Source organism: Agelaius phoeniceus, chromosome 3 (genome assembly GCF_051311805.1).
Source record: "Agelaius phoeniceus isolate bAgePho1 chromosome 3, bAgePho1.hap1, whole genome shotgun sequence".
NCBI lineage: Eukaryota > Metazoa > Chordata > Aves > Passeriformes > Icteridae > Agelaius > Agelaius phoeniceus.
In genome coordinates, this window is record NC_135267.1 from 95,358,289 (window position 1) to 95,378,294 (window position 20,006).

Sequence of the window (20,006 nt, forward strand, 5' to 3'; positions counted from 1 at the left end):
CCTGTGTCTTATGGCAGATTTGCCAGCTCTTCAGCTCTAGAAGGTTTTTCTAATTTTTGTGTGATAATGTAAAGAAAATTCTGTGTTCTTTTCAAGTGAGAATCCAGATTTAGTCCTTTAGGACTACCAGAAAAGTATTCCAGGCCAGAGTGCTTGTCCTGCATGTAAAATCCAGTTTGATGCTTGTAGCATCAAATCTGTGTCTCCTGAGCATGAGATGCTCCAAAGTCCATCAGGCAATCTGCCCTGTTTTTACTACCAGATGGGTGGTACATGCAAACATTTTATCTCAAGAATTACTACACTACTATGTGAATCTGACAAAGTTGGCCAAAAAAAAAAATCCAGAGAGTTTTAGCTTCCATAGACTTTCCTGAATGCCTGTTGGTGCTGCAGGTAGACATCAGTGTTAAAATTCAGGACCTTGTAGTGCTCTCTGAGTGCAAATTTCTGCCAGGATTAGCAAATTATTGTGATCTTTTGGACATTCTGGGAAATGGTTTTAGGAATAGCCAAGAATAAATATGCATGGGGGTCTGAAACTCTGCAAAAAAAGGCCTGCATGGAGGTGTATGCTTGAACTGAATGCAGATGGATGTTTCCTGATGGCTCTGCAGACATACCTGGGTTATGGTTGATACATGATTTTGTCTCTCAGAGGCTGCTGAAACTGAGACTTATTTGTAATAAGGTTGCTTAATTTCACATATAAGTGTACTCTCAGCATAAATAAAACCATTGAGGTAGGACAGAATCAGAGAAAGACCAGATTTAGAATTGCACTAAACTAGGTGTCCTGATTTTAGCTGGGACAATTTTGCTCTTAGAGCCTGGTACATTGCTGTGTTTTGATTTAGTATGAGAATAATGGTGATAACACCCTGATGTTTTGGTTCTTGCTGAGTAGTGCTTGCTTTGTGTCAAGGGCTTTTCAGTTTCCCATGCTCTGCCAGTGCAGAGGTGCACAAGAAGCTGGGAGGGAACACAGCCAGGACAGCTGATCTGAATCTGTTTGATCTGAACAAAGGGATATTCCAAACCACAGAACATCGTGCCCAGTATCTAAACTGGGGGGAGTTGTGTGCACAACTGTGCTGTGCATCACTTGTTTGTCTTGGGGGTGAATTCTCTCCCTCTCTCTGTCTCCTGTCATTGCAATTATTCATGTTGTTGTTGTTATGAGTAGGAGTTTATTTTACTTTATTTCCATAATTTAGTTGTTCTTTTACCTTGTTTACCTTTTTTTCCCCCCAGTTCTCCTTCACATCCTACATGGGGGTGAGGGGAGGTGAGAGAGCAGCTGTGTGGTAGTTAGTTGCCATCTGTGCTTACACTACAACACAAAGTTACAGAAGAATAGAAGAATCCCATTCTTTCAGTCAGGAACTTCAGACAGGTCATGCCTCTGATCTTCAGAGAAGTTGAATAACGATTATTATATTTTTGGTCTTTGATTTATTGCATAACTTTAGCATTTCAAGGTAGGATGCTGCCTTTTTAATCTAACAGAGAAATAAATAAAATCATTCTGGCCTACCTGTTGATCTAGAGATTACAGTGATGAAATACATTAAGATGTTTTAGTTTATGTTGCTGGCCTCTGAAGAAAATGGCAAGTAGAATTTTAAAAAATCAATAAAACTAGAAACTACCATTTTTTATGGCTTCTTTTTTTTTTTTTTAGTGAGAAAAACATTTAAATAATAATATACAGTAAATCAACAGTCTGCGTTTTTTTTCCCAAGTCTGTAGGAAAAAAATGGGTGCTGTTAGGCCTTATCAGAGTACAAAATAGTGCTGACAGTAGACTTGTGTGGGTGAAATCAGAGCTGAGGCTGAGAAGTCAGATATAAAAACTGCAGATTTTGTCTGTTGTTTTATCTTCTACTGCTTTGTTATGCCAATAAAAGAAGCACCCTGTATTGGGAGGGGAGGAGGATGATATCAGTGTTTTCTCAGAAACACGGCCTTTAAGGTTAAATATCAGCAGAACACTAATCCAAGACACTATTATTCCTTGCAGACTTGAAATAATTCAACAGCCCTGACTGTACGGAATGCCACAGGAACAGAGAGCTAAAGCAGGAATTTGGCCTATAAAAATGCAGAACATGAAAACATCAGCATTCTGAGTAAGCAATTCACAGGGTTATTAGGAAGTCTTTAGTTCCCCTCCTGTAAGGGAAAATAGCTAAGTTTTTAAGAGGAAATGGAGGCAAATGTATTTTTGAATTAATTATTTAACTAAAAAAAATTTGCTGTAAGTGGGGAGAGATATGTCTTCATACTTTTATAATCGTTTATATTCAATTGGTTTTAGTAAAGCATTTTTTGACTATAGTCTGTTGTCTTCAAGTCTTCTGGCTAACTAGGTAATACTTACTAAGGGGAAAATAGTTAAACATGAGATATGTGCAAATAAAATCCATTACTAATGTGCTAAATGACATTTAGCATCAGAGAGACTATTCTTCAGATTAGAGAAAAAAATGGTATATTTTAGATTAAAGAAGAAATATTGTTTGCACCCTTGGAAAGGCGTCACTGAAAAACCTGATAATTAGGGGTGCAGGATTTTTGATTTCTGTTTGATAGTCATTTTAACCTCTCTGCTCACTTCAAAGTAAATCTGCAAGCAGGTGTCAATAGGTGAGCGTGGACTGACAGCCAGCAGTTGCTGAAATGCCACCAGCAACTCTCTAAAGCTATCTGAGCCTGTCACATCTTGACTGTGAACTGAAGTGAAAATGGCTGAACAGGGAAAATATTTTTCATCAGAGTGAGCATTTTCCAGTAACCTTCGTGATTAGACCTCCAAAGAAATAAATACCAAAGCCCTGCATGAAGGACAGGCGCTCCTGTTTGCTTCGTGATGTGAGCTCTGCTGCCTGGGCAATGTGAGCAGGCTGCTCCTCCCAGTGAAACAGGGTCTTTAAAGCTCTCTTTGAAAGCTCTGCTGTGCAGCCAGGGAAGCGACGTGCCATGGATTATAATAAACCTGCCCCCACCCCCCTCCACCCAGAACATGGTCAGCACAACAGATTTTTTTTTTTAAAAATTAAATCAATCTGGATAGTTCAGGCACTTGAACTATGTATTTGCTAGATAAACATTTGTGGTAGATTAGAACACAAAGTATTTTATTTCTTGTTATTTCTCGCGGCGCTGTTTGTTGTTTTACTGCTCTGACAAAAAAGCGTGCTCCGTGGGAAGGCATGCCTTGCATTTATGCTGACTTCACCCAGGAACCCTCCCTGGCTCCAGTGTTTACCTCGTGCCCAAATAAAGCACATCCAGATTTGAACTCTTGTCACTTGGATTCAGCTGAAAAGGAAAAAACAAGGGGCTTGGGCCTGCTCGTGCCCAGAGCTGTGGCTTATTTAGGCTCTGGAGCTGTGTGCAGTGTATTTTCTGGAAGGTGTTGTCAGGTTGTCTCAGATATAAAAAGTGGAAGAGGACACACATTATGCTGTTTGTCTACTTTGCAGCTTGAGATTGTCACCCGTGCTTGCTCCTCCTTTTTCCCCCTTGATCTCCTTTGCCTTGAGTTTTCTTGAGGCTTTGAGTTTTGCTTTCTGATCTGCTGGTGCAAGAAGCAGAAATTATCCATGCAGTGGGCTTGCCATGAAGGGATCCACTTTTCCACACGATGGACAATGTCATAGTGGCACTCATTACGGTGGGATGTTGTAGAGGTCTAACATCTAAATGGATTCAAAAGGTTACAGAGGGAATGTCCATTTGGGGTGATTATATGCAGAAACTTGATGTCTCCTTGTCTCAGATGTTTCTATATCTATATACTTGCAGAAAAAAAAGAGAATCTTTTGATATGTGTTGGTTTTGGAATACTTTTCTGAACGTCTATTGGTTTATCACTGAAGGAGACAAAACAATGGACTGGGATGACTCTCTGATCTGTCCCAGTTTGCCTCTTACATGGCATAAGCAGTAAGAACTACAGGAGTACCTACCTGTTTTCTAGGTCTCTTTTGCTAATAATTCCCTGTGGTCTGCATGGGATAGCTTCTACCCAAACATGCTGCCCTCTGTAAATGCTCTCCATTGAGTGCTCAGTTCTTGGGTCAAAGCTCAAGATTTATATGTCAGCAAGAGCTTCAAGAGAAAGAATGATCTGGGAGCCAAGGGTGGCACAAGAGGGCAGTCCGAAAAGATCTGGGGACATGGATGGGTTGCTCTTAGGGTCTATTAAGAGTTCCAGTCATGGTGAGCAAAATAAATCCAGTGTCCATTGATGGAAGTTAATCAGGGGCAACAGGAGATGGGGCTGGACACACAGCATGGGGCTTGAAGTTAATCCAGGAAATCCAGACAGCAAGTCAGGACAGCGAAGGACAAGGCCAGTGTGGGTGCACCTCCAGCACAGTTCTGGGTCCTGAGCTGAAATAAACCATGAGAAGCTGGCTGGGAGGAAGATCAAGGTGAAGGTGGTCATAATAAAGGTCAACTGGTGGCCTAAGGCTGTTCACGGATTTGGTTCTCAGTGTCAGGTGCTGTATTGGGGTTTGGGTTTATTTGGGTTTGGGTGAGAGTTTACTATATTTTCTAATTGTCAGTAGGTTATTAATATAAGTAGAGGTGACACATGAATCTCTGGTAAGATGTAGTGAAATAGATCACAAACTGAGTAAAAATTTCAGGGGGTGTGCAACACTTTGGAAAGAGAAACAGGAGAATCCAAGCTCCCTGTGCTATTTTAGCAGACCAAGTTACTGGTGTCTCACTAATCAATAAAAGTTAACAGACATTGTTAGGATAACAGGCAGAAGGAAGTCTATAGTAAACAAATAATTTTACTCTCTGGGACTTTGAAGTCAACAACTGTAGCAATACACTATTTAAAAAATGGAAGAAACAAACCAATGAAAACTGTAATCAATGCAGAGAGAATGTGCTTACCCAAGTTCTAGCCTTATTTGCAGTCAATGCATTTTCAGGAATGTGCATTAGCTTAAATCAGAGTAAATTTGGCTTGTGTTTCAAAGATAGAACACTGCTGCATATTTTGACATAAATTTTAACACCCCACTTACCACCTAATAGAATAAGATGAACGTCTTTGTAATGAGCAGAATGGTTTATACATCTGCTGTAAAGCAAAAATAAGCTTCTGTCAGGTCCACTAGATGATTATTGATTTTTAAAATTTGTTTTAAAAAACTCATTTGCAAATTTCTGCCAGTTTCAGAGTCATGGTAACTGTGTAACTGCTTGGATTTAAATCTTGATTGATTATGTCATCTTCACTGTATGCAGACCCTCTAAAATTCTTGTTTATTTATAAATATGAATTTGGCTCTGTAAGATGTAGGATTGTCCTGCAGAGGGAGATTGTGGTTTAGGGGATTTAGATACAAGACTGGGACCATTCTCTGGACCAGGCTGGCCTAAAATCAGGCTGCTGCTTCACCAATACCTCAGCAAAAATGCATTGAATAAAGTAGAGCTGTAGAAACACAGAACTGTGTTTCTGACGTTTATCCAGAAAATCTAAAATTCTTCTGAAACGGAAATGCTGCAAATCTTGAGTTAATATTTTTTTCAAATGGACTGTTTATTTTTATAGGAATTGATATTATGCTTTTCAGTCACGTAGGAATGTTGTATTTACTATGCAAGGGTATAATAGCAACCCTTTAGACAAAATGAGTTCTGAGAACGGGCTAAGAATGAGGCATCTTTCTGGCAGAGAAACTGATCTTCTCCTGAATAATACTAAGCAGCATCCTTTCTTGAGTGCTTTAAAGTTCATTTACAAATTTTCTGTTATTTTTCTCTTTATAATGTGCAATTTAAGCCTGACTTTTCATGATGCTCTGGCAAAAATGCAGATACCATAGCACCAGTATAATGAAGGAAACCAGAAAAAATAACAGTTTAATCATGATAGGCATCTCTCACATGATATATAGAATAATAGGAAACCAACCATAAATTGACTTAGAGTAGGAATTAACTTTCAATTTAAAATCCCTGCCCCAATGCAGACATGAGGGCTAGCTCCATTACTGCAGGCTGAGGAGAGAGGATGAAAAAGCAGATAGAAGCTGTGAATTCTTTATTTTTGGAGGGGCTGATGGAGGAAATGGGAATATAAATTAGTTTTATCAGTATTAGTGTATCAAAATTTGTATCTCTGTCTTAAATATATGGCATATCCAATAGTATTGGAGAAGGTCAGTTAGATTGTCTTGCTTGCTCAATCTTGTTTCTCAGAAGATATGAGTAATGGCTCAAATATATAGTTTATGAAGATCCCCTGATGCAATTTTCTTGTTTCACATAAGCATCCTTCAATTTCCTGTGCCACTTTAGTTCTAAAACATTATATTTCAAAGAATTTTCATATTTTTTTGACAATATCATGATCAAGATTGACGTAACAGATGAGATGTATTGACTGGCTACGTGTGGAAAAAAATCCCACATCTGGTATCATACACCAACTCTATTGCAGACTTTTCATCTTGCATGAATAATAACAACTAATGATTATCTATACCAAGAGAAAGCATATATTGTCAGTTTATGTAACAATCCAAATTCCTGATGATTTACATGACTCCAAATTTTTGCATCTATAGCTATTCTCTCTTCCCCTTTGTTATCCTCATACAAGACAGTTTCTCTTTTCCTCCATCATTCTAATATGCCCAAGTAAATTATCCAAATGGAAAGTGACACTTTTTGTCTAATAGAAAAATAGGCATTCAAAGTTTCTTTGAGAATTTATATGCTAAAAATTGAATACTAACATTTTATTGGAGAAAGGAAGAAAAAACTATTTTATAAGGCATGCATTTTATGATAAAATTGAAAATTTTCAGAGAATTTTTCTGGTGGGTGAAGAAAAGGAGAAAGGGGGTTCTTTTTTTCAATGCCAAGTTGTGGTTACCTCTGAATTTTCCCTACGCCAAAATTTTTTTGTGTAGTTTCTTTAGCTTCATTCCAAAACCACAGCCCCCAGTGATGCTGTGGGTGGGATGGAATAACAATTTAGATGCACCTACAGCACACTAAGCTCCTCCCCCACCTCCACAACCAGGACACTGAGTGATTTAGAACTCAACATATAAAAGTACATAATAGGCACCAACATTCTCACTAGATTTCTTTGGGACCATGTGCTGAAATATCTCTGGAGACCTGTCCTCCATTACCAATTCCTGCAAGGGTTTGAAATGAGCTAAAGCTGTGAACACCTGATTCCCTCACCCTCAGCTTGAGCCAGCACCTTTGAGATCAGTATTTGGGTCCCTGCATGGTTCATTAAGAAAAGAAGGCAACAAAACCATTATTTTTTAAAAGTCAGGATGCTCAGTAACCACCTAAACTAATCAAAAGAAACTGCTTAAATAAAATATATCTTTCATCACTTAAAATACCACTTGCCTACCAGGAAATGAGTGGTCCTTCTGCTTTTCATTACTGACTTCTTTTGCTAATACTGCCTTCCTTTTTGTTTCATATATGCAGATCCATTATTGACCCTTCTTTTCTGCTTCATTTGCTGTTTTTGTCACCACAACCTCCCTTCTCCAGAAAGGACTAAAACTAAGGGGAGCACCCAGTCACAGGTCTGACCTGCATTGTGGTTTGACATTTCATCCATGATTTGGCTGAGTGTAGAGATCCTTACAAAGCTTAGTGGCTGCTGGTTTTATCTCTCCTGGGTCAAAAGGCTGCATGTGGGCTCACCAGCAGTAATGTTTTAGTCCTAAAGAAAGTTCCCTGATGCCACCAAATGAAGCATGTTCCTTGTGGGCACCATGTTTTGGGAGATTTTATAGCTGATTAAGTGAAGCAAGTTCCTCACTTAATGGGGAAATTTTGACTGCAACTAAACAATGCCAGATAGAGTTTTATTCAGAAATGTTCATTTTAACAGTTTCTATAACAATTTTTTTTCTTTCAAACAAGCAAATAGTTTGTTTCAAGCTCTGTGTATTATTTTAAACTCCAAACACATTGAACTGTCAGATCCTATTTTGTGCATCTTCTACTTCATGGCAGAATAACCAAGCCTTGCCAAGAACTCACAAGCAGAACTGAGATCTGAGCAGAGAGCTGGGGTTTTGGATGGCTCTGACCCTGACCACAAGGGCATCAAAAGCAGCACTAGCAAACAAGAGGATAGAAACAGAGCACTGATAATTTAATCTGGAGAAATATGTCTTTTATATTAGGTATGTCAGTCTTTGTGTTAAAAAAAGAAGAAAAAAGAATCAGAACTGAGGGAGTAATATTTTCTTTAACAAATGTGTCCTCAAGGTGGGAAAGAGAAGAGCAGAAGACTGTCAGCTCCTTGTTTGCCTTGATGCCTGCTACAAAGAACTTGTCTATTGTCTCCTACACAAATTTAGAAAGAAGAAACCCTTCTCAAGAATATATTTTTATAGTTTCAATTCTCTAACTTCACTAAAAACCTTTTAGATCTGTGTACAGCTTCATCCCAAACTTTCTTTCTCCAACAATTCTTTTCCAAACATGTAACACTGAGACATCTGTGGCATTTTCTGCTGACAATAATTACAGCAAATCACACAAAAACTTCTGCATAAAACCTTTGTTTCTGAAGGCGATCAAATGTTGGCAGCTCAACCTCAGAATTGTGTATTTAAATCAGCCTTGAAAGAGTAATTTCATTACTAACATCAAGCCTTGGAACAGATTTGAAAGAAGAATAGCACTTCAGTGTGTGGAAGATGCCAGCAATTCAATTCTGTTCTATTATCCATGGGATAGAGTAAAAGAGTGGTCCTTTGAGTAGGGCCAAATGCCTAATGAATGACCAGATGGGAGCTTGAAGGCTGTTTTCTTCATGAGGGGTTTCTACTTTCTGTGCCTTGATTTAATATGCAGTGATCATCCAGCACCACAGGACTCTAAAAGTATGATTCTTTGTGTGTCTGAAAGTAAAACTTTTTAGGTGTTTAGGATATTTTAAGACCAGATATCTGCAACAGCAGGATCAGAATGATTCTAGGTTAGATATCCAGATGGATGAGAGACTGCAGGACAGTAACTCCAACTTTGTCTAGTATCTACTTCAGGCCTTGTTTAGACACCTACCTCTCCTACCTCTCCTTTTTTAAGCTCTGATTTTCATATTTTTTGCTTACTTTCCACACCAGTGAAATAAGTGTAACAGAGATTCTTTTCTACATCTATTTCATAGTGTAAATTCTTTGATGTAATTTTGTATTTGTACGACTTTAGATTTCAGTAGTAGGCTGTGGATGTACTCCTGGTATATTAATATGCTATAAAGCAACAGCACATAAAATGAGAATAATTAACATTTTCCACCAATTATTAAATTTAATCTAAATTAAATACAGTTTTAACAATGAAATACTATTTCACCTTATCCATATTTTAATATAAGTATGAAATATTAGCATCCCCAAGGCAAAGCAGCTCCTGTAATTTAAGCCACTCCAGGAAAAAAAAAAAAAACTGGTATAATATTCTTCCAGGGTAATTTCCTAGATTAAAAATATACAGTATAACTTATCTATAGCACTGTGCTTTAAATGAAATATATTGTTAATGAAAAAAAAAGCTACTGCTTTCACAAGCACCACTTCTGCTCCTGTTAGAACTTGCTCCTGTGGGCCATGGAGGAGTATTTCAGGGAGACACTGTTGAAGCACAGGGTCAGGGTTAAGGCTGGGAGAGAGAGCAAACCTACAGCTCCAAGTGGTGCTGGATCACACAGGGGCGTCAAAGGATGCTGTGGACTGCAAAAACAATGCTCCTCAGACAGCTTGTTGGTGCAGACCACAATGCTGTTCCTTGGCTAAGGCTTGGTCAAAGCCTAGCCCTTGTTTTTGAGGAAATAATTGGGTAGCTGCAAAGTCAAGAGCTTCAGGTGGTGTAGGGCTGGAAGGAGCCTGGCAAAGGAGAGCACAGGCTCCTGTAAGAGCTCTTCCCTGACTCTGTCCTGCTTGTCACTGCTGTGGGTCTTGGGGAAGGCTGTCCAAGAGACACTGAGCACTGGGAGCAGCTGGGAGCTGCTGAAAGACAGAGAAAGCTGCAAGGTTTGCTCACTGATGACTTGTTTGTGCCCTAAGTGTGGCCTTGGCAAAGCCTCTGACACAGCCTGGAGCTTGGGCTGTGTTGTGGGTGGGGTGCAGGGATGGCCCAGGCTGCTGGGGGAGCTGGGCTGCAATAGGGGCTGCCAAAGAATGCTTGGGTGACAGAAGGATTCCCCCCCAGGAGGTGTTCATGTGAACCATGGCTGGGTGCTCTGAGAAAAGCCAAGGCCAAGGGTGTTTATTAGGGTTTAGAGTCAGAAGAAGGACAAAGCTGAGTGTTTCAGGTAGTGTGGGGATGCCAGAGCTCTCCCCATAATTCCAGTGCACCGCTGCTGGGCTATAGTAATATGCCTGTAATATGTACCTACCAGGAGAGTGCTTAAAATAAGAATTATTTAAAAGCTGGTGGGGAAAGGTAGAAATTTACTATTATGTGGGGTTGGTTAGTTGGTATTTTGTTGGGGTTTTATCTTTTCTGTTTTGGTTAGGTTTGGTTTCCTGGGGTTAGGTTTTTTGTTGTCGTTTCTTTTGTGCGTTTGGGGTTGTGGGTTTTTTTTTGTTTTTGGTGTTTTTTTGTTTGTTTGTTTTTTGGTTTTTGGGGTTTTTTGGGTTTTTTTTGTTATTGTTGTTGTGTTTTTTCTTTGGTTTGGGGTTTTTTTTTTTTTGTTTGTTTTGTTTTTTTTTTGTTTTTGTTTTTTTGTTTTTGTTGTTTGTTTATTTGTTTTGTTTGGGTTTGGGTTTTTTTGAAAATAACATGAGTACTCCAATAGTTGAAAACAAATTCCTGCTTTTATTGAGGTAGAAGACTCTAGAGGAGGGAAAAAAATATGGATATCACAAAATAGTATCTTTCTTTCTGGAACTGAAATACTAAATAATGAAACCCATAGTAAAAAGTGACCAAAGGCCCTTTGATTTTCATAACTTAGGTACATGGCATTCTGTGGTATTCAGCATCTATATAGTTGAAAAATTTATAAAAATATTTTCAATAAAATATAAAGTGTTAAGTTGCACCAGTCTAGTTCTGTGTCTGGAGTCAGGGGGAAGAAAAGTGATAGTAAATAAGAACTTCAGAAGTTCTTATTTGAAGGGCCTGTCACTTCTCAATTTGTATAAATTGGTCTACAGAGAAACACTCACCACAGTAATATTCCTTAATTTCATCCTTTTCCATCTTGTCTAAAGCCAGGTCAATTGCTGGAAATTATAGAGAGGGACTTAGCAAAGTGAGTACTGATGATGCATTTTGTAGTTCTGGAAGTGGATTTCTGTCTTTAAATCTCCTATCCAAAGCAAGTATATTATTAGGAATTGGGTCCCCTGTAAGAGGATCAAAACCCTCAGTTCACCTGTCTGCATTTCTTGTGACAATACTTGATTTCTAATGTGTGAAATAAGAGTTTGGCCTTTAGTATGGGCTTGGCCACCGGAGGCACAGAAAGGCTATGGAGTGGCTGTTGTATCTAATTTACCCTGTGGGACAAGAGGCAGCACAGCCAGAGATACAATTTTTTGAGTCTCTATCTTTTCCCAAGTGTAACCCCTCCCTCCCCACCCAGGGTAAATAGACAAGGATTCCAGTCGACCCTAAGTGAACAGTTCATGGACAAGTCCTTAATCTCTGTTCTTGTGTCTAAACATAAAGTCTTGTTTTGACATTCTGAAACTACTGGGCAAGACCTGAAGACCAAAATTAGCTTCAGTTCATGTGCTTTTCCTGAATGTCAAGAAAGAAAGGTGAAGGAAAGAGGAAGCACAGGCAGGATTAATTACATTTTTCTTTTTTTTTTTTTTTAATTGTAATTCCTTGCCTGGGAGAAACTTATCAAGCAAAGTATGTAATGCATTTTTCAGAGACAACAAAGCTTGCAAACATCATGTCCTCTTGGCTACAATTCCGTCTCAGTTCCCCTTCTCCTTCCTGAAGACCAGAGGCAAGTAAAAGTAAAAATACTTGTAAATAACGAATTCCCACAGTGTGAATCCACCCTCTGCAGTAATGCCAGCAATCCTTCATTATTTTCTAAGGATGTATCTTATCAAAATAGCTGGTATATGTTTAAATTCTACCAGAATTTTTACAGACCAGCACACTGTGGAGAGAAAAGTGGGAGCACTTTTTTGCACACTGACAGCGTGTGTTGTCAGCTGACATTTGGGCAGTTTAACCCATGACCAGCTATGGATACAGACATAAATTGCTTTATCCCCAAGCCAAAACAGACTCTGTCTTCAATTACTAAAAGGCATGTCTGTGTAGACATAGCAAGCAGATTTAAAAGGAATATAGGCTAAAGCCAAGGAGATTCCCAGGCTTGTGCTGCTATCTGGTGGAGTTGTCTACCCCAGGGTAGCAGATTGGAAGCAACGGCTTCTTACCCTGCCCAGTGCAGTAGGCATGCTCATTCCTGCTATCCCAAAGGCAGAATCCATCACAATAGTTATAATGTCATGTTAGATGACATTTGATCCTTGGTCATGTGTGTAGCCGTCAGCAGCCTCAAGAGTGAGATGTGAACTTTCAACCAGAAGCACAGAGTTTTTTCTTGCCTTCATGTGATGATGTGAGAAAAAAATTCCTGAAGCATTCAGATAATCTTTGGTGAGTAGAGGACTCCAAAGCCACACCAGAAATGTAATCTTTCCTGCCTTCTTCCAGTGCTCTAAATCTGGCACCTATCTCCCTGTGCAGCTGTGCACTGATCCCTGCTCCTCAGTGGCCAGCACAGATGTGATTGTTGTGTGCGTGGTGGCCCTTAGGTGTGCTGCTCATGGCAATGCCTGGCCTGGCTGGGTGTAAATCCCTGCTGTGCCCCCAGGTTTGGTGTTTCCTCTCCTCAGGCTTTTTCATTTCAAAGTGTAAGAGACGTCTGTTGTAGCAGGTGTCCCTTCACTAGAGCTGTGAGAGAGAAGAAGGAAATACAGAGCTTTGAAAGATAATTTCTGTGCCAGTGTACTCAAAAACACTAAGAATCACTTGGAACTGGGAAGGGGAGGATTGAAGAGTCAGGATCTAAAATAACATCAAGCAGATACCCTGAGAAGCAAGAAGGACATGGGCTGTCACTCAGAAGATCAGGCAGTAAAAAGGCATCCTGCCTTGATGTTACAAAAGCCAGATGGCTTCTCATGAATGTCATACATATTACTTAAACTCAGCTTCTTCAACTGATGAACTGCTTTAATACAGAGTAGCTAGTATAATGATATTTTTGAGGATGGAAGTGTGATAAAAATTATGAGCGTGCAAACTCCTAGATTGGTTCAAATTATTTATAACTTTTCACAGTCTAAGCTTCTGTCAAGTTTAGTTTCATTGCTTCTAAAAATTATATTCTAGACTGGAGTGCTAAAATGGGGAAAGCTGTCAGGGAAGGAGAGATTTCTGCTATTCAGTTCCCTATTATTTTCTAAACAAGTTTTATTTATTCTGCTGGAGCTCAGGTCATTTCATTTTGAGGGTCTAGGGCATGCATTTGTAATGACACTGAAAACACCTCATAGATAATGAAAGACTCCCTCTAGATTCCCCAAATATCTTGAATAATGTTTTTTTGTTGTTGTTATGAATCTTCACTCACGCTGAAAAGCTCATGGTAAATTCATAAAGAACTGTTTTCCATTTTCCAAATTTATGTAGATATAAATCTAATAAGAGCCACAATAAAAAAGAAACATTACTTTCATTTTATTAATTGTGATATTTAGAGAGTATTTTCTCAGGTTTTGAGTTATGAATTCACCATTTATGCTACATTGCATGAGATCTTTTGGTGGAATGGCTACTTTAACAGGAAAAAGCTCAGACAGAAATTCAAGACCCAGCAATGAGAGAGAAATTGTTAAAAATAGTCAATGATTGACAACTACTGACAGTCTTGTAGGCTCAAGCAGATGTTTCAGAATATCTTCTTGTAAAAATATTGCCTTTTTGGATGGACAGATGAATACATGAAAATAAGAGCTCTTTCTGAAAGTGCTAAAGTCACCAAAAACAGCAGTCCTATGCCTTCAGTATCTGCTGAAGCAGCCCATGGTTGAGGCATTTCAGAAGAGACACAGCATTTCATTCTTCTACTGCAAAGAGACATTTGTACCTCTTCTTTCTCCTTCCTTTGCATTCTGCAGCTGCCTTATTGCAACAGTGGTTTCATCTTGCTGGAAAATAATTACTAAATGTATCAAAGTTAGATCAAATATTAATGTATGCTCTTCATTGTATTTATAGGCATATTCTTACTTTGCTCCGAGTGAATACATGTTTAAGTTTTACTCGTCGTCCCCTTTTGAATGAAAATTTTATAATGTAACTTGTTGAGGAATCTGGCTACAAAATATGTATGAATTCATGTATGTTTGACATGGGGACTTGAACCATTTAGGAGTTAACTCATTTAGGAGTTAAATGGTTCAAGGTTTTGAATGTAAAAATAAAATCTCAGGTGTTTTTAAACTACATCTATTATTTTTATTAGAGCTTTTATTTATATACTTCTATAGAAATATTGCTTATGCTTTTATGCAATGGATATTCCTTTAAGAGGCAATCTTTCATTTGCCTATGTAATTGGAAATGAAAATGTTTGCTAGCAAAAGAGTCATTACTTTGGTTCTTAATTTCCTGTTTATGTTTGAATTGATAGGTGTTTCCTCATTACCATCAAGAAAGAAGAAGTTGATCATGTATGAATAACTCATTTATACTGTAATCACAAAGCTGCAGCAGATTGCAACTCATGATTCAAAAATCAAAAGGTACCCATAGGTCTCAGCAAACTGGATGGCCCAAATCTTGCCCATAAACTCAAGCCAGAATGAACCAAAGAGCACCCCATCAATCTGTGTGGGATAATCAAGACTTTGCTGGGTATTCAATACAGGGTAAGTTATTTATTACTGTAGCATTATTTTTTCATTTTTAATCTCATTATTTCCTACCAGAATTCACTGACAGAAATCTTTAAGAATGTAGTCAGCTTTATGTGATGTAGCATCTAAATAGAATCTTGACTTTCATTTAAATATTCATGTTTCAAGTGTCATTCTCTTTTGCTGTAATTTGCTTTAATTTTTATTTGCTTTTACACTTGTTTTCCCAAAGACAGTACTTTAAATGAAAGGTATTTGAGCACCTCATTCTCATTGATTTGTAAGGAAGAAAGTAGGCAGGGATGTTGGGGAATCTGGCCAGAAGCCCTTTACATGTTTACAGAAGACTTAGAAAAGCATTGACGAGAAATTCAGTTCTTGTCATAGCTGTGCTGTGGCAGCAAGTCTGTATTGAGCAGACCATGTCTTAAAAGGCAGTTTCATCTACATGCTAATTTTGTATTTAGCTTTTAATTATTGTTTTGCATTGGTGTCACAAGTAAGAACCAAGATTTCTTTGATGAGTCAAAAGACCATTCATTAGCAATCAGATTCAACCACATTCAGTAAATCCTATACTCCAGTCATCAAGACTGATACAGCTTTCAGGATAGAGTTGAAGCTTTTCATAATTTTTTAAAACCTCTTTTTTTTTTTTTTTTTTTACAGGAGGATAAACCTGATAGTTTAACAGATCAGCAGTTCTCTGAGAATCTTCAACCCAAAAGGCAACTTTGAAAAAACGTGACATCTAGTTAGTACAAAGTGTCACCTGAATCATTTATGTAACATTCCTCCCACCATACTGCTCATAATATCTTCAAAAAAGTGGGTGAAGAGCTACAACAAAAGTGATAATGGAAGAGAAAAGCCTGAGATGTGAAATGACAGCACAAGAGGTACAATTTATACTTCACCTTGTCTAAAGGATAAAGCCAAGGCATTTTCAGGTCGTAAGCAAGTCAGAAATTTTTATGTAAGACAGAGAGCATCACTGTGTTTTATAATGTAGAAATTATGCATTTACACTGTTGTACACATATATGCATTAGTCAAATAACCATGGTGTTTACTTACAAATAGTATTGGACAAAACCAAATTAGGTTCATGTTGATGAGAAATTTTTTGGTCATCATGTTTAGTAGGAAAATGATGGCATTTGGAAAAGGCAAATTTGTTCTATTTGTCAGCTTCACAGAGGAGGAAATAGACATTAGTGATTGGTTCTCTGTTATTGTTATGGTCACCATATTAATGGGAGATGGAGTGTCACTGGATCTTATAAAAAGCTCAAATGCTGTTCTGTGTTAGTTTTTACTCTGCCAAAGAAGCTTTCACTATGCCCTGCATAATTAATTACATGTGTTTGTGCAATACTGGGCTTACTTAGATTGAAACAGGTATTAATCATAAGTAATCTCAAGACAACTGAAAATTAAATTCAAGGACCTAAATCTTATCTGTCTTCATATTCATATAAATTGAGATTAATACCTTGAAAGTCAACATACACAAGGAAAGAATGTACCTTTTAGAGGTCTGCACAAGAGCAAACTGAGAGTTGATTTTGCACTATGGAAATGCCTGTGCTGCAATATCCATGTAATTGAAGGCACAGATTTTGAACAAAAAAGGCATCAGACTTCTCTGCACTGTTTTCAATGAGTATTGTTGCTATACCTTCTCCATCCCAGTGGAGATAGCTTTTTCCATTCTTAGAACAAATCTCTAAGACCTCCACCACAGGACTGGTGCTCTCACTCTGCACATTCAGCATGGAGTATCTTTTCAGAGACCTCACCTGTCACACACCACAGGTCAGCCAATCTAGGATGTCCTGAAGGAATTTGCCACATTGAGTTGGGGACACATTTAATCTAGAGCAATACTTCAGTAAAAGCCATTTTGCTCAGCAAGAGTCTGAAGCGTCAGGGCCTCTCCATTATGCCACTCATGACTGCATGTTTGGTTGATGCTTATTTTGATGCCTATGGGCATTTTTTGTTAGGGACCCTTCAATCCTGGAGCCCATGGGCTCCAGCACCTCTGCCTGAGCCCAGCCCTGAGCTGCTGACCTGTCTCTTGGTAAAGGTGTTTGCTACACTTATTTTTAGGCCTGCTGCCTCTGGCTGGCAGAGTTCTAGGGTGCCTGGGCTCCCTGAATGATCCCTGGACTTGATTCATTCCTGGATGTGCCTGGGTCTGCTGCACATGGCTTTGTTTGTCCAGCTGAGCCTACCGTGGTTGGTGAGGTTGCTGAGGTCACCCTCAGCTCCTGCCTCATCCCTATCATAGAGCAGCCCTGCTTCTGCTGCTCCTTGGAAGAAGAAATGTATAAGTTTCTCCCCTCTTTCCACAATAAGCTCTCTTCCGAAAGAGATGGTAGAAGCCAGAATGTTTTAAACTTATTCCTTTGATATATGGCTGCATTACAATGCTGTTGTGATGTATGTTTTAAATTACATGAAGGGATGGAAAACAAAATAATAAAACATAGCTGGCATGTTTTAGTGTGTAATACTGTGATCCATGGTTTGCTGGCGAAATAAGACCTCAGGGTGAGGTGTTTATATTAATTTAGCTTTAATACCCTTTTGTGCTTTGCCGTTTTGCTTTATTTTCCTCAGTTAAGTTTTGTGCTTTGTCACAATGTTCCTTGTCTTCCTCCATGAGCTGTAGTCAGGAGTTTATAACCAGCAGGTTGTTCTCCTGCAATTTTGCTGTTCTGCTCCAGCATTGTAAAACTAGGAAATAACTTGAAGCAAAACAGCATTTTTCTGTATGCCACATACTAATTCAGTCTACAATTAACAGAGGAATGGATTTCCATGGTCTACCCCATAAATAAGAGCTATTCACCCCAGTAAGGATTTTCAAGACATTCCCTATTTATACACATATAAAAATATTTTTCACAAACTTCCACCACCAATTAGAGGATCCAGAATGTCTGGACAAGATTGAATGTGAGAGTAAATATACCTGACCTGCTGAACAACATGGATGTAGGGGCATTCCACTTTTTCAGCACTGAAGAGACAACTGTTTGTCATCAAGAGGCATTGGCCACCCTCCTGCACCTGCCACAACTTGCTTCACAGCTGGCATGACGCTTGCAATGGTGTGTTTTCTAGCTACTGATATACCAGCTATTGAAAATAATATATTTACTTCAAAGCAATCATTCAGTGCAAAGTATGCAGGCAGGGTAGTATCTGTGCTGACAATGATACTTTATCCTGTCACAGAACAGGAATCTGTTTTTGTCTTATGATTTGTAATGCAGTATGATGTACTCAATAAAACTACTCGTTGTTACATCCTTGTTTTCCTAACAGATGAATCATTAATATCTATCTATACTGATCTATAAATCTAACATTTTATGTGACAAACATCATTAATAGTGAGCACTCAGTATAAAGAAGAACTGCATTATATATCAGAAAGGTCTGAGCTTCAGATATTAAAGCAACAGTCAATTCAAGCATGTTTTCATAGTTTAACAACAATTTAAAAAAAAAACAAACTCCACTTTTCCTTACTGTGAATTTGTATCTTGGTGATCAATCTGTTTTAATAGATGTTGGTTACAATCTCAAATTTAGAAACTGTTGTGAAGTACAAACTTTGGCTGCTCTGTGTTCAATAAAATTCTTCCTTTGATTGTGTAATAGAATATTCTTGACTGGGATATGGACAGTTGGCATTTCTGGTGAAGGATTTTTGCTAATTAAGAAAAATTTGATCTGGTACCTTATGGCTTGGATTTACAGATGCCATGCAGAAGTCTCACTCTTGTCAGCTCTTTCCTGATAACAACTCTGAAGTAGGAAGTAGATTACAAGAGATTCTCCGTCTGCTTTCTATTGTTTATTGGGATTTTCCAATCTTTTACTTACTTCACCTTTTAATAAATCTGACACAGTAAAAGACAATGTGCAGTGCATTCAAATGTCACTGTCATCTTGCTCTTTTCAAGCCTGTGTTGTAAAAAGCCTTGAGGAAAACTTATTGCTTGCTTATAAAATTATCTCACAGATTTTTCTTTTAAATACACTTGTATATTTACCTCAGAAATTTTTTAACTATGGAAAACTGATATTATTTCAATATTTTAATGATCAAAGTCATGAATCCCTTTGGATTAGAGAATGGCTATTCTCTTATCATAATCTATACCATGCTGGTGTGCTTTCCTTTTTCTTTTCACATTTTTGTCCTTAACTTTCAGCTTAGTTTAAGCTGCAGCACTGACAGGTATAATGTTGATTGCTAGAATTTTATACTGCTTCAAGACCAAGAGCTGTGAAGCTGCACTTTATTTTGGGGTCTGCTCTGCATGGACTGCTTTTTTCTCCTATTTTAATTAAAAATATAAATGTATTATAATACTACACTAAGGTCCTTGTGAAAGTTAGGAACATAGAAAAGTGAAGAAATTATTCTAAGCATACATTAGAAATAAATATATATTTTTACTAAAAAAGACCCCAAATTATTAAGCATTAGAGTGGTTGTTTTTTCCCCTGATATTACTTGCCTCTTTGCTCTTTCAGATATCAAGGCTGGGCCAAAACACTTTTCGTACAGATATTCCTGAAGTAACAGGATTTATCTTACAGATGTATCACTAATTTTGGCTATGGTGGATTTGACATTTGATTCTGCATTTTCGAATTTATTGTAAGTAATGTACACTCTAGTTAGAAGTGCATAGATGTGTGATTAATGCTTTCAAAAGGGGTATGTTTTGTTTAAATGGTTATTCAACTATGTGAGAAGGCAGTATATGAATTGCCTGTGTTTGATCAGAACAGATGGTGTTTCCTGTTCCATCTTTCCAAGGAGAGCACTAAACAAAAGTTTGCCGAAATTATTTCCATAAGCCAAGGATACAAATGTTTAAGAGACCTTAGGCTCCAGTTACCTGGGACCACAATATTGCTTTTGAAGTTATTAATCTAAAGTCGATATTTAACTGTTACAGTACTTATGTGAGTAATCAAGTATCACTGCCTTAATTTATTTCTTTGCTATAGGCAAATTTTATTAAATATTCTAAAGTTGAA

The 20,006-nt window shown here is 38.0% G+C and overlaps 1 long non-coding RNA gene across 1 annotated transcript in view; it reads left to right on the forward strand.

The window, feature by feature from the left end:
• The window catches only part of LOC143693739 (uncharacterized), a 47,070-nt gene extending 28,463 nt beyond the window's left edge, over window positions 1-18,607 (forward strand). Inside the window, exons 2-3 of the long non-coding RNA XR_013181682.1 lie at window positions 14,708-14,945; window positions 15,603-18,607. This is a non-coding gene — a long non-coding RNA (uncharacterized LOC143693739). The remainder of the gene's footprint in view (window positions 1-14,707; window positions 14,946-15,602) is intronic.
• The last annotated feature ends 1,399 nt before the right edge of the window (window positions 18,608-20,006 follow it).